The 12,064-nt window shown below is 51.8% G+C and overlaps 1 protein-coding gene across 3 annotated transcripts in view; it reads left to right on the top strand.

The window, feature by feature from the left end:
• LOC143425658 (uncharacterized) overlaps positions 1 to 12,064 on the top strand; it is a 226,163-nt gene that overhangs the window by 63,132 nt on the left and 150,967 nt on the right. The window lies entirely within an intron of this gene.

A 12,064-nucleotide genomic window follows, 5' to 3' on the forward strand; every position in this document is an offset into this window, starting at 1 on the left:
CGGCGGATACGCGCAGGGGATGAGAATTGTTCGCCAACCCTCTATATTGGATTTCGATACCCTGCACCGTGTTATTCTCCGCTCGTCTCGAACCCGCAAATTTCTCAGCTGCACTCGAAACTTTAACCCCTGCTTCGCGCATCGATTTTATCTCCTCTTTTTTATTCACAGATTCCGCGAGATAATTTTAGTTTTGTTTAGAATTTCCGTGGTCTCTCCCCGTGATACGTTGGGCCGATTCCGCGAACAGTCGTTAACAGCGCACGCCGCGTATTTATTACGTCCTTGGAAAGACAGAACAGACGCATCCGCTCTGACGTCGAGATAGACTTAATTCCCTGCTTGTAGGTCTCAGCTTCAATTGTTGGAACTCGGCTGTTCTCGACGGTTTAGTACGTTCGTTTGCATACTGTAATTCGTTGCGCTACAACGTACCGCGGCACACTTTCGCCCGTTGGGATCCGCATCCCGTGTCTCGGCGCTCCAACCTCGTTTCCATCGGGAAACTTACAATAACGTATCCCAGCTGCGCGTCATTAACAGCAATTAAGAACAAAGTTGCCGCGTTTAATAATAGAAACAGCGTTCCAACAAAAAACTGGCGAGCGATCGTTCGAGAAGCGACGTTTTCAGCCCCGTATCGATCCTCGTTTTAACGAGAATCAGATTCCTTTCGAACCTTCCGCCGTCAACAATGAAGTATCTGTCGCTGCGAAGCGAATCGACTCGCGGACGCGACGCGTCCCGATGCTAATTGCAACGACAGAAAACCACTTGTTCCTCTGATCGAAGCAAGACTCGGCTCGTTCGAATCGTGAGAACATCCTCTACTCGCGTCTCCCAATCGATACGCCGGGAAATCGCAGGAATTTTTACCACGCCGCGAGGAACGTTCGCGTAAGATTCCCGAGGTGTGCTACGCGTAATCACGTCCCGGCGTTCTCGTCATTCGCTGGCCCACGCGGCGAACCGTTCACTCCAGGCCCATAAACCATTCAACTTTGCCCACCTATCGACGGCATTGTTAGCCCCGTCGAACACGCCCAATCAATTTATATGCCCACACGTTTCGATCGATTTCGGAGTAAAAAAACAAAACAAGGAACAAATTGGGGGAGGAAAAAAAAAAGAAAGAAGAACGGAACAACAGGGGAAAAAACAGCGGGGAAAAAGAAGGAGCGCGATGAAAATCAACGCCCACGGGTAAAATCCGATCGATGATGGAACGAGCGGCGCGGATTCGTCGCGTTGGGCGTTTCGACGATTAATTAAAGCCCGTAACACTTTCGATAAGCTCGATCGGCGCGCGTAGAAGCTATCGCCGGATCAAAGAGGTTCCTACCGTATTTTCGCGTCTCCACCGGCTAGGCCTCTCGATCGCGAATGATTTACGCAGTTTGCATAAATACCACGGACGAAATACCTGTTAGCTGCGGCGTGTAATTATAGTAGCGAAGCGTGGTCGTATCGGCGCACGGGTTAGCCGAGGTGTGCGGTGAACGCAAACCGGTGCCTCCTCTCCTTGAGGATAGAACCACGCGTGCGACTGTGTGCGCGTGCACGGTGTAGACGGTGGCCACTGGGAATCTCCATACGTTGAAATCCGTCAACGCGAAGCGCAGAGGGTACGACGCTTCTTCGATTAAGGAACTCTGATAGATTAGATCGTTATCCGGCTGGAATGCGAATAACGCGCGCCCCCGGCGTCGCTTTCAGCCAGCTTCGTTCCGAATTCCTACAGCCGCGACGAGGAACGGTGGTGATTCATTGCTTATTGCGCTCGTTGAAGATCGTCCGCTTTGATGTCAACGCGCGGATTACCCGAGCGCGAGGGTTCTCTTCGTGCTTGGATTTTCGACACGCCAGTTGGCAATTGTTCTTGCACCGATTCAGTATCGCGAATCGATGTTCGGCTCGTATTCTAACGACTGTCGATTCGATCGTCGAAGATACGGTTCTTTTGTGGAGCTTTTTCAAGCTTCATCCTATGTTATGGTCCTTGAGGCAGCGTTGTCGGTAATTGGAAAATGTAAGGTTCAAGGATGGAGGCAGGCTCTTCGGAGATGTCGCGTCCAATATGGGACAAGGACGCTGGTGTCCCAGCGAAGCCACTTTTCCAGTTTTCCTATGCAAACTCTCATTTTATTACCAGGAATTTTTCCACGAGGCAACCATAGAGCTATCTCGCGCCGCGCTCTTCGCTGCCGAGACAACGTTTTTATCTGCAAGGACAACGCGCGCGCGGGTCTTTTTTGGTTAAACTCCACGTTTTCTTGCCCTTAAACGAAGGACTTGGTGCACATGCTACGGGACGCGGTTATTATAATAAGGGGCGCGTGTTTAGTCCCGCCTAGGGCCATCTGTTCGCTCGGTGGTATCAGCCCTTCGGTGTCAGACACATGTCGGACAGTCGTGGCAGAGAAAAAAATGTCTATCCACTATTTTAAGACCGACTTCATCCTCGCTGGCGTTGCAATTTGTAACCCATTAATACCAGCGACTCCGCGACGCAACGCGTCTCATTTGCAACATTGTTTTTCTTGGCGATTTAGATGGAAAAGAAGAGAATCGCGAACGAAGCACGGCGGTAGCGCGACGTGACCGCAGGATGGTTTAATGGTCTCGCCGCTCGTACGTTTAAGGTCGGCTCTCTGTTGATCGATTACCGCTGAAACGAGCCGGAACGAAGCAAAAATCGAGGATCGGGTCGCAGGCTCGACGGGTACGCGACACGGCAGGCAGGGAAGCGGCGCGCGCTGGGATCTTCCGGTGGGCAATTTTCCTGCGGGTTAACATTACCAGCGTGGTAATTATCCGTTCGCTACCGTTACCGGATCCTCGACGAGCCGCAAGCTCGCCGAGCCAGGGAATCGCGGTTGGCAAAAATTACTGGCCAATTAGCGGCTGGCTTCTCACCCTTTTTCCCCCTTTTATCCTCCACCTTTCATCCTTCCTTCTGCACCCCCGTTTTTTGCCCCTTTATTTCGCCACGAAATTGCGCGCCACGGGATATCCACGTCATCCGCGCGATTGTTTTGAACGCCATTACGAGAGAGAAACTCGCGAGCCCTTCATCCTTTCCACTTTCTCGACGTTTTCGGTTAACGAACCTTTGTTCAACGGATCTCGACGCGGCAAAGGGACCATCGATCGACTTCTATCGAGCGCGTTCGCGGATATCGAACGTCGTCGAACACTCGCGGAAGCAGCGTTCGCGTGAAAACGAGAGAGGCCATAAATAACTGTCATTGATTACCGATAATGACCTAACCGGATCATCCGTCAGCCCCTGATCAAAGCGGTTGCCTCGAGTTCCTTTTTACCTTTTCCTTTTTCGCGGATCGTTCCGGTTGAATCGCGAGCCAGCGGAACGGGTTAGCGAGCAGGAACGAGCGTCGAACGGCGAGGCGGCGCAAAGTGGCGAGGAGAAAGCGACCTACTTCGCGGGCCGAGTAATTATAAGCCTTGAATCGAGTAAACGAGTCGTTGAGGCGGATAGCGGGAAACGTTCCGGCGTCCCGTCGTCGTTCGCACCGCGTCATCCGGTTTAATCTTTAAGTTCGAACTTTAATCCCAGCCCGATCCGCAGGCTCTCGTTCGCGCTTTTCAGCTTGCCCCCGCGTCCCCGTTTCCGAGCAGCGCCAGCGACTCGTGAACGACACGATTTCGCAGTCCGCGATTGATTTATCGAGTGACGCGAATTAGACGGCCAGATATTGTTTAATTGCCGAACCGGGCGCCGCGGTAATTCGCTTGGCTTGGCTTCGCGACCAGCCACGTCGAAAATTATCCTGAATTACAGCGAGCGACGCGAAGAGTTATCGTCTCGATCGATGAGCTGTACGATTTCTCGATTCGCAATCGTTCCACGTCGGAACCGGAGGCTTCCTTTCGCGCGACTCCACGGAATTACACGAGCAAAATGGTGGCGCGTGTACGCGCGCGAGCAGTTAAGGGTTAAGCCAAATTCACGGCCAAGATAATCCTCCGTACGTAACGTTCCGAGCCGTAAACTCGGAGATTTCCATAGGCTCGCATCCAGCGAACTCGTAAAACCGCCGGGACGCCGCGTGGACGTTAATTTTATCGAGAAACTCGGGCAGCGAGACCGCGGGCGATAAAAGAACTCGGATCCATCGAAGGATCGCCGTGGCATCCGCTAACGCGGTCCTAACGCGGTCCTAACGCCGCGAGAAACGGCCGAATTAAAAGTTAACCGACTATAAAACGGCGCTCGCCCGCTATGAAACATCATCGCGCGTACTCAACGACGCGTCCTTCCACGGTTGTTTAACCGCGCACGAAGGTCGACGCTCGACGGCGTTATTCCTGACCCGGAGTAACCGGGACGGCCGCGAAAGGGGAACCGGAAGCGGCGCGTTCCTTCCCGCTTTAACGCATCTCTAACGCGAGCTTACGCAACCTCTTAACCCTCTCTACGTAACGTTAACGAGCGCGTAGACGTCCGGTAATTTATGCTCGAACCGTGGCACGCACGCCAGTGTAAATTACGCCACGCCTTAGCCCGCGAGCGAGGCAACGCGGGATTCGTCCCTGTCGTCCGCGAACGCCTTCCACCGGCTCGATTCAACGACGTTAACTTTCGTTCTCCATGCGCGCGGTGACGGGGATTGAAGGCGGCGTCGTGTATCCTCGAAGGGATCCCAGGATAATCCTTTGAGAAGGAAAGGCGGAATGTCTCGCGCTCGTCGGAGCGGTTCGATGCTAAGGAAATTCCTGTTCTTCTTTGCGAGCAGCGCTCACTTAATTCACAGCATAATCTATACCCCTACGGAAATTAACATTAACCCCGCTATATATATATATATATATATATATATATATATATATATATATATATATATATATATATATAATATTTACTCTATCCATCGAACCGCCCCAACTCGTCCAACTCCTCGATCCTTCGATCAGAAAACGGATACAGGCGAGACTCGCGCGTCCGCGTAGCTCGAAATCGAGCGTACGTGTTGCACGTGCCTTCCACCGCCCTCGGAAACCGCGGCACCCCTCCGCTCAGGGGAGAAAGTATACGAACTCTCTCTCACCAACCGCGCGTCGTTTCGCAATCGTCCGCGATGGTGGTGGTGGTGGTGGTGGTGGAACAATGCGCGGACGATGCACGCGCGCATCACCCTCGTAAACGCATATGCATGCACGTGTTAACGCGAAACCGTATCCACCCCCTTTCCCGACCGCCGCCGGTCGGATACCGGAGACCCGTCGGGATCGTCGAGCGTCGGGGGCTGCTGCATTGATCGGGAGGGTTCATCCACCCTCCTCGCGCGCCTCCTCCGCGCTCGGGCCGAATAGCGCGCGTATGGGTGGCGACGGGGGCGGTTAGGCAGCCCGCAGACACACGCGTCACCTTTAAGCTCGGTTTACGCGGTACGATATCGGTGCTCGTCGAGCTGGAACACACTCGAGGAGCGGAACGGGGAACCGGCCTTCGTGGTTCGAGGATTTCTAACTGGAATGGTCGGAGTTCGATCGTTTGAGAAACGGAGTTGAAAAGGTGCGAGGGTCTCTCTGTAATCGTAGCGATGTTCGTTTTGGGGGGTTGAAATCGTCCACGCCTGGTATTCACGGGACGCGAGAACGTATCGATATTTCAGTGGTTCGTTTCGTGTACGCGTAACGTTTGCGAGCAGTTGTCTATTCCCGAATCGAAAACAAATGGCAGCGCTGAATTCCGTTTCAGAAGGGAAGTAGACTAACGACGAGGTGGCGTCGGTTACGAAAGCGAGGACTATTTAACGAAGCTGCGAGCGTGTTCGAGAGGAGGAAATCGGCGAATTTTTCTCCGGCCGTTTTCGCGAGAAACGGGGTTTCAGTAAATTGCGTTCGGGAAAACAGGGTAGCGCGAGGGGGAGCAGGCGTTACGGTTACTGCGAGGCGGGTATCGGGCGGGCTGAAAAGCTGGAGAAGAAAACGAAGAGCGCCGGTGGATGGATTACGTACACACGGGCGCGGGCTCACAAAGGCGCGGCTCCGTGCATTTTCTAACAAAGGATTCACGGTCACGCATTTTATACGAGGCACCATTTACTCCATTCATATTTGAAACCGATACGCTGTTTTCCCAGCTACGCCGTGGATCCCGTTGAAACGTCAAGCGAATTGAACGTTCCGTCGTTTCGTAACCGCTGGAAAATTTTCGAGAACCGCCCATCGAGAGCACGATTTTCAACGCGTTACAAATTTCGATATCGAAATAATTGAAACGGTCGATCTCGTTATTTTATCATCTCTCTTTCGTAACGGGACTCTGCTATTTTATCGGGCTAATTTTTCCCCTCCGAGCGGAAGCATTTGTTTGTTCAAAACTCGATTCGCCGTGGAATCGCAACGCGTTTAAACGGCAATATTTGTGCGATACTCCGCGGAACAAGCGCTACTCATTACAGCGAAATAAACGTCGAGCGAATCGTAAAATACTGTTGACGAAAGATAACTCTCGGCGACTCGATTGATTCCATTTCCATCGAGCGAACCGGACCGCCGAAACTTAAACGGCGCTGCCGTTATCAGTCGTCCGCGTTCAGCAGCCCGATCAAACAGAAAAAAAAAACACGCGCGCAGCCACCGTCATCCCAGCCACTGTTATCGCGACGTCCCGATTTTACAACACCGTCGACGTCTCCCTGATAATGGAGACCGTATCCGCGCCGCGTTCAAATTCCATCGCGACGATTGAAATTTCCAATGCCGGTTGAAGGACGTGAAACTCACGTCGCGGAATGTTGAGCAGGTCCAGGACAGTAGGCTACACGGTGGTGAGTGTGACAGAGGGAGAGAGAGAGATTGAGAGAGAGAGGAGAGTCTATATCGATCGTGAGCTCCCTAGTTTCCATGGTCTCCGTCTCCATGGGATTGGTGCACCCACGGCTGTTGCACCCTGTCTCTCCCTCTCTCTCTCTCTCTCTTTCCCTTCTCTCTATCCATCTATCTATCCGTTTCTATCTCTGTCGCCACTCTGCCCTCCCTTTCTCTCATCTGTTCCGACTCTCATTGCCCCGTCCCCGCGCGGAATTACCACCAGCTTCCGGGTAACACGGCCTGTTTTACCGTCGCGTCGCCCGTTCCACGAGCCTCCGTGTAAATCTTTCGGATTACCGTTGCCACGATTTTTCACAGTTCCTCAATATCGCAACGGCGCTCCCTTATTCGAAAACGCACGCCTCCGACGTTTATCCCGCTGGCTGCTACCCCCGCGGGTTTCGCGCAATTTGTACTTTATGGGTCGCGGAGGGACGGTCGACCTTAACACGCTCCGGCTGCGTCACGTATCTCTCGCGCTGGTACGCGTCGCGCATCGATTTTACTCCGCGAGCCTAACGTTATGCACGCGTGACGCGCGATTACGGACGTGATAGAATTATCAATCGAATTGAATCAGATATGCTCGATATATACGAGTTTATTACGTTTCGTACGTTGGTTATCATCTTTATTGGCGTCACAGATCGCGCGACCTTACGCGTACGTGGAAACACGCGCGCAAACTGGCCTGCGAACGAGCACAGGCTGCGTTTGAGGGTGGTCTCCTCCTACGCTGCGAACGTGTTAACGAGACACAGGTTTCGAGTCGAAGTTGGTCAGTAATTAATTACGAAAGCAATTACTCGAGCGATTCGCGATTTTTGACGTCAGTCGCGAGGTAATCGAATCAGCGAAGCGGATCGACGCGACTGTTCGAAAGGCGGCTCGTGTGGGTGTCGTGATGATGCTGCTCGCGGGGGCGGCGAACATTCAGAAAATTGGAAAAACCACCGATAGCGAAATGTCAAGGTTTAAGGCTCGGACGCGTGCATGGGTCGCTCGATGGAAACCTAGCCAGCGGTTTTCCATTTTTAGTATCCCGCGGTGGTGGATGCCAGCGTCTCGATGGCCCCGTTACGTGCGTGGAACTCGTTGAAGATGCTCGCGAGGCGAATTAACGAAAGTGGATCGATCGATGCCTCGTTCGACGCCTCGTTGCCCTTTGCTACTTCGGATAAGATACTCGAGATGGGTCTCTTGCCGAATGACCAATTCGACGCGTCTCTTCCCTATCGTTTTTTCGTCTCTCTTTATCGCAGCACACTTTGGAACTTTCGACTGTTGACTCCGCGAGCGAGCACACGGCCAATGTTGTCCGTTTCGCGAACTTTGCCGCACAACAGGTCGTTGAACTGTTGATTCACTCGAGCGTAATTGAAGATGCGCGCGGATAAAAGTGTCGCACGGTTGAAACGTTTGTCACTGCGGCACAGCGAGAGTGCAACGCTTCGTGCGTTCCACGTTGCACTTTTCTACATCACTGTCTCTAATTGTTATCCGTTGCACACGTTTCCGCGCGACGCGGCTCAGTCTCGCGCGCTTCAGGCGCCTCTCGAGGTCTTTAACTTTCTCCCACCTAATTTTCCGACTCTCTAATAGCCACTGCGCTTTTTAACCTCGGTTCAACTACTTCTTCTTCTTCTTACCTCGTCGTGCGCGCAGTCACGCTGTTTTCACTCGAAAGAGAAGAATTGCCAGGGACGTTTCGTAACTTTGGCGGTCGAAAGTGAAGCGAATCCGCGGGAAGTACACGAAGCATCCGACGCGTTCAACGTCGTTTCATTCAGCTCTACGCGCGTTCGTCGCCAGCGTCAGCTCGCAAATTAATCACCGTCCCAATCGCGGACGATGGGATCGTGAAAGAGCGTCGAGAGAAATTCGAAGAAAGGAAAATGTCCCTCGCTCTGGGGCTGCGGGACGCGACTGCTCTCTCCTCGCGTCGGGTGGAGAATTTCATGAAAATGGGAGCGACGTAAACTCGCCGGGATAGCCGAAGAGACGCTAGGTTCTTTTTTTCATAGGCGAAAGAGAAAGGAGAGAAGCGGAACACGGCTGTCTCGATGGAAATTCGATGAATACGGGAGACGAACGCCAGAGTTTTTCTACGGACTACGTAAACGCAGCGTGATTAGCGATTACACCGGCTGACTGACTTCTCTAATTGTGAAACGAGCGCTCGCGTTAACTAACGACTCGCGTGCTACACTATTCCGCTTTTCACATCGACTCGAGTCATTTTGTTAACACTTTGAACGATATTTACTCGTTAAGGTATATTCGACCATAGTAAAGTGTACACGCGATAAAGCTCCATTTGTCTGAACCCGTTGAGAGAAGACGATAACTAGAATTTTCCCTGCTGAACTAGCTCGCGGCAGTGGACAAGGTAATAGGAGTCAGTTAAGACAGGAGATCCAGTTAACCAGACTGAACGCGGGAATTAAAATGCAACGACGTGGTCGTAAAGCTTCGCTAAACACACGGATCGAAAATACCGAGCGGGTATTTCAGGAGTCCCGACGAATCAGAATGGCGGGATGCCTAGTTATATTTTTAATCTTCCAATGGTTGACGTCGAACGGTATTCACGGATTCCGCGAAGCAGCTTGAGTCACGGATTGGAAATTGCGCGTGTACCGTGGACCATCGTCGTTAGTTGGAGTCGCGAATTCTCATGGAAATTCCACGGGACGCGACGGTGACCCACAAAACGATCGCAGGCTGGCTGATTCCAGGCTAGGCTGGCAAGACGCGGACCCGACCGACCATTCCATCCGCTTTAAGAAAGCTGGGCAGAGTAAATCAGGTTCAGCGGAGCGTGGTTGGGTCTTGCAGCGAAATTTCGAGGCTGCCGCCACCGTTGGAATATCGTCCCTCGTCATGCGAACCCTTTCCACCCCCTGTGTCTAGAGCCGGGAGCAGCCGCTCGACGACGCGCCTCTAGTCGGAAACCACGGCCAACTTTCGAATAAAGATTGCACGCCCTCGAGAGCAGACTAGGGATCGTTCTGAATAAAGGGTTATTAGTAGCACAATGTCTCCTCCTTTGGATGCTTTTTTCTTCTCTCTTCTCATCTCGTTCCATCGTTCTTTCGTTCCTCCATTCTATTTTCTTCGTTTGGCGGCATTGTTTGCTCTGTGCACTCTATAAATACCTACCTAGGATTCGTTGAACCGTGTATTATTAGAGTTCGTGACGAACGTTGGATTCGTGAGTTTTAACGGTACGTAGAGCGTTTCTGCTGTGGCTCGCAATTTGTGGAATTTCAATTTACTAAGGAAATCGTCTATTATTCAACGAAATAATTGTCGCTGCGTCGATGCAATCACGCGTGTGCCCAAGGGTACACTTTTTCTATCATGCAAAGCGGCTTATAAATATTCGTTAATGTGCGCGCGTCTAGTAAGGAATTAGTAATTGATATTCCACCCGAAGTTTGTTAAGAACGAGTCACGGGGCAATTAAACTCGAAGTCAGAAAGCCATTTATTTCAATGAACTTCCAGCTTTTAAAAGCATGTAAATCAAGGCCCGCTACGTTCCGGGGAATAGTTTGCCTATGATAATTAGCACCTTTTCCAGCGGCGATATTCATCATACCGGCGGTTGACCACGTAGTAACCGAAGGGTGTGGTAGGAGCGGGACGAAGGTCAGGCAAAAAGGGGAGAAAAAAGGGATCGGAACGAAAAACGTAGGGTTCGGAAGATTGAACGTTTCTGGTCTGGCTACTAAACCCGACCGCAACTTCGTGATTCATATTAATACGATGGTTTCCGCCCGTTGCTCTTCGATGCTTATTTCTCTGAACTCCGTTTAGAAATCCGTGAAACGCTCAGATTCTCGTCGCTTCCGTCCGAGCACTTATCTCAAAATTATTCCCTTCGAATAACTCGATAACAACCAACTATCGTTAAACGTCGATGAGAAATGTCCCCGCTTCGCTGTTAAAAAAGCGTCGCGAAAGGGCAACGGAGGTGAAACAAGAGTGAAAGCATTAAAAACTTGGCACTCGAAGAAAGCACGGACGCGCTCTCGTGCCATAATTAGTTTTTCGAGCGTCGCGATAGCTCGACGGGAGAAGTTGGCCGTTTTGGAATCTCGTCGCGATAATTACAATCCCCTCGAGTCAGCGGGGAGAATTATACGATTCTTCGAACGACCAGGATTGTTCGCCGGAAACGCTAGGTGTTCTTCTTCTTTCCTCGACTTGTTGTCGATGTTTCCTCGAACTTTCCTCCCCCGGCTAGCTGGCGGATAGACAGCGCGAGGTGCCGCGCAGTCGGAGAAACGAAGACGCGAAGGGGTGGAAAGTTTTCCTTCCTCTTCGACAATTACCAGACCGATTTTCCTCGTTGATGGAGGCAGCTCCCGTGGAAACTCGGTCGTTCGAGCCAAGAAACATCGATGCGTCGGATAATTGCTGCATCGTCGCGTTCTCCGTTCACGTTTCAGATAATCGTATCGCGTGCTGCGTGACATTTTTTTACGCGCTGTCAGAAATGTTGGAGCCCTTCGACTTTTCCGATCGAGTCCCCGTGGATGGAACGCACGGGCCATTCGTTCTCGCGCTGGTAATAAAACTGAAAAAATCAGAAAGTTGAAATTAGTCACAGAGACTCGAGCGCAGTCTCCTTTCCGCCAAACTCATGAATATGCGGTCCGATAAATTCTGAATATTCATACTCGAAAATATGATCAGATATCTCACTTAAAATGTTTACTCAAGTGGATTTCAAACTTTACACCGGCTACGACGTGCAACCACGTGAAAATCCGTGCAGTCACGTATTTGGTTCCGAGTGACAAGAACGGTGTAAGAAGATCCTTGCCCCCGGACTCGATATCAACCGCTTGGAATCAATTAATCACCTCTCACGGTTAATATTCGCTTTACACGAAGATGAGGCACGTTCGCCTTGGAATCGCCTCGCGTCAGATCGTCGAGTGAATATCGAACGTGATTCCATCGTGCACGCGTGGTGCGCGGCCCCAGTCTCGACAGACAAAGCCAGCCAACCGGTCAGTCAACCGTCCCCGTAGTCGTGCTCGCGCGTTCACGCGCATGGACTGTCGAAAATAAAAGGGGTGTCTCCCCTCCCGTTTTCGAAAAGAGAACGGCCGATAAAAACAGAAACGTGCGCGCGAAGGCTACGCGAAACAAAGGCAGAGGGTCGCGGGGAAGGGGGGTTGGAGGGGAAGGGTGGTGGTTCGCCGGCGCTT

Source organism: Xylocopa sonorina, chromosome 7 (assembly GCF_050948175.1).
Source record: "Xylocopa sonorina isolate GNS202 chromosome 7, iyXylSono1_principal, whole genome shotgun sequence".
Taxonomy (NCBI): Eukaryota; Metazoa; Arthropoda; class Insecta; order Hymenoptera; family Apidae; genus Xylocopa; species Xylocopa sonorina.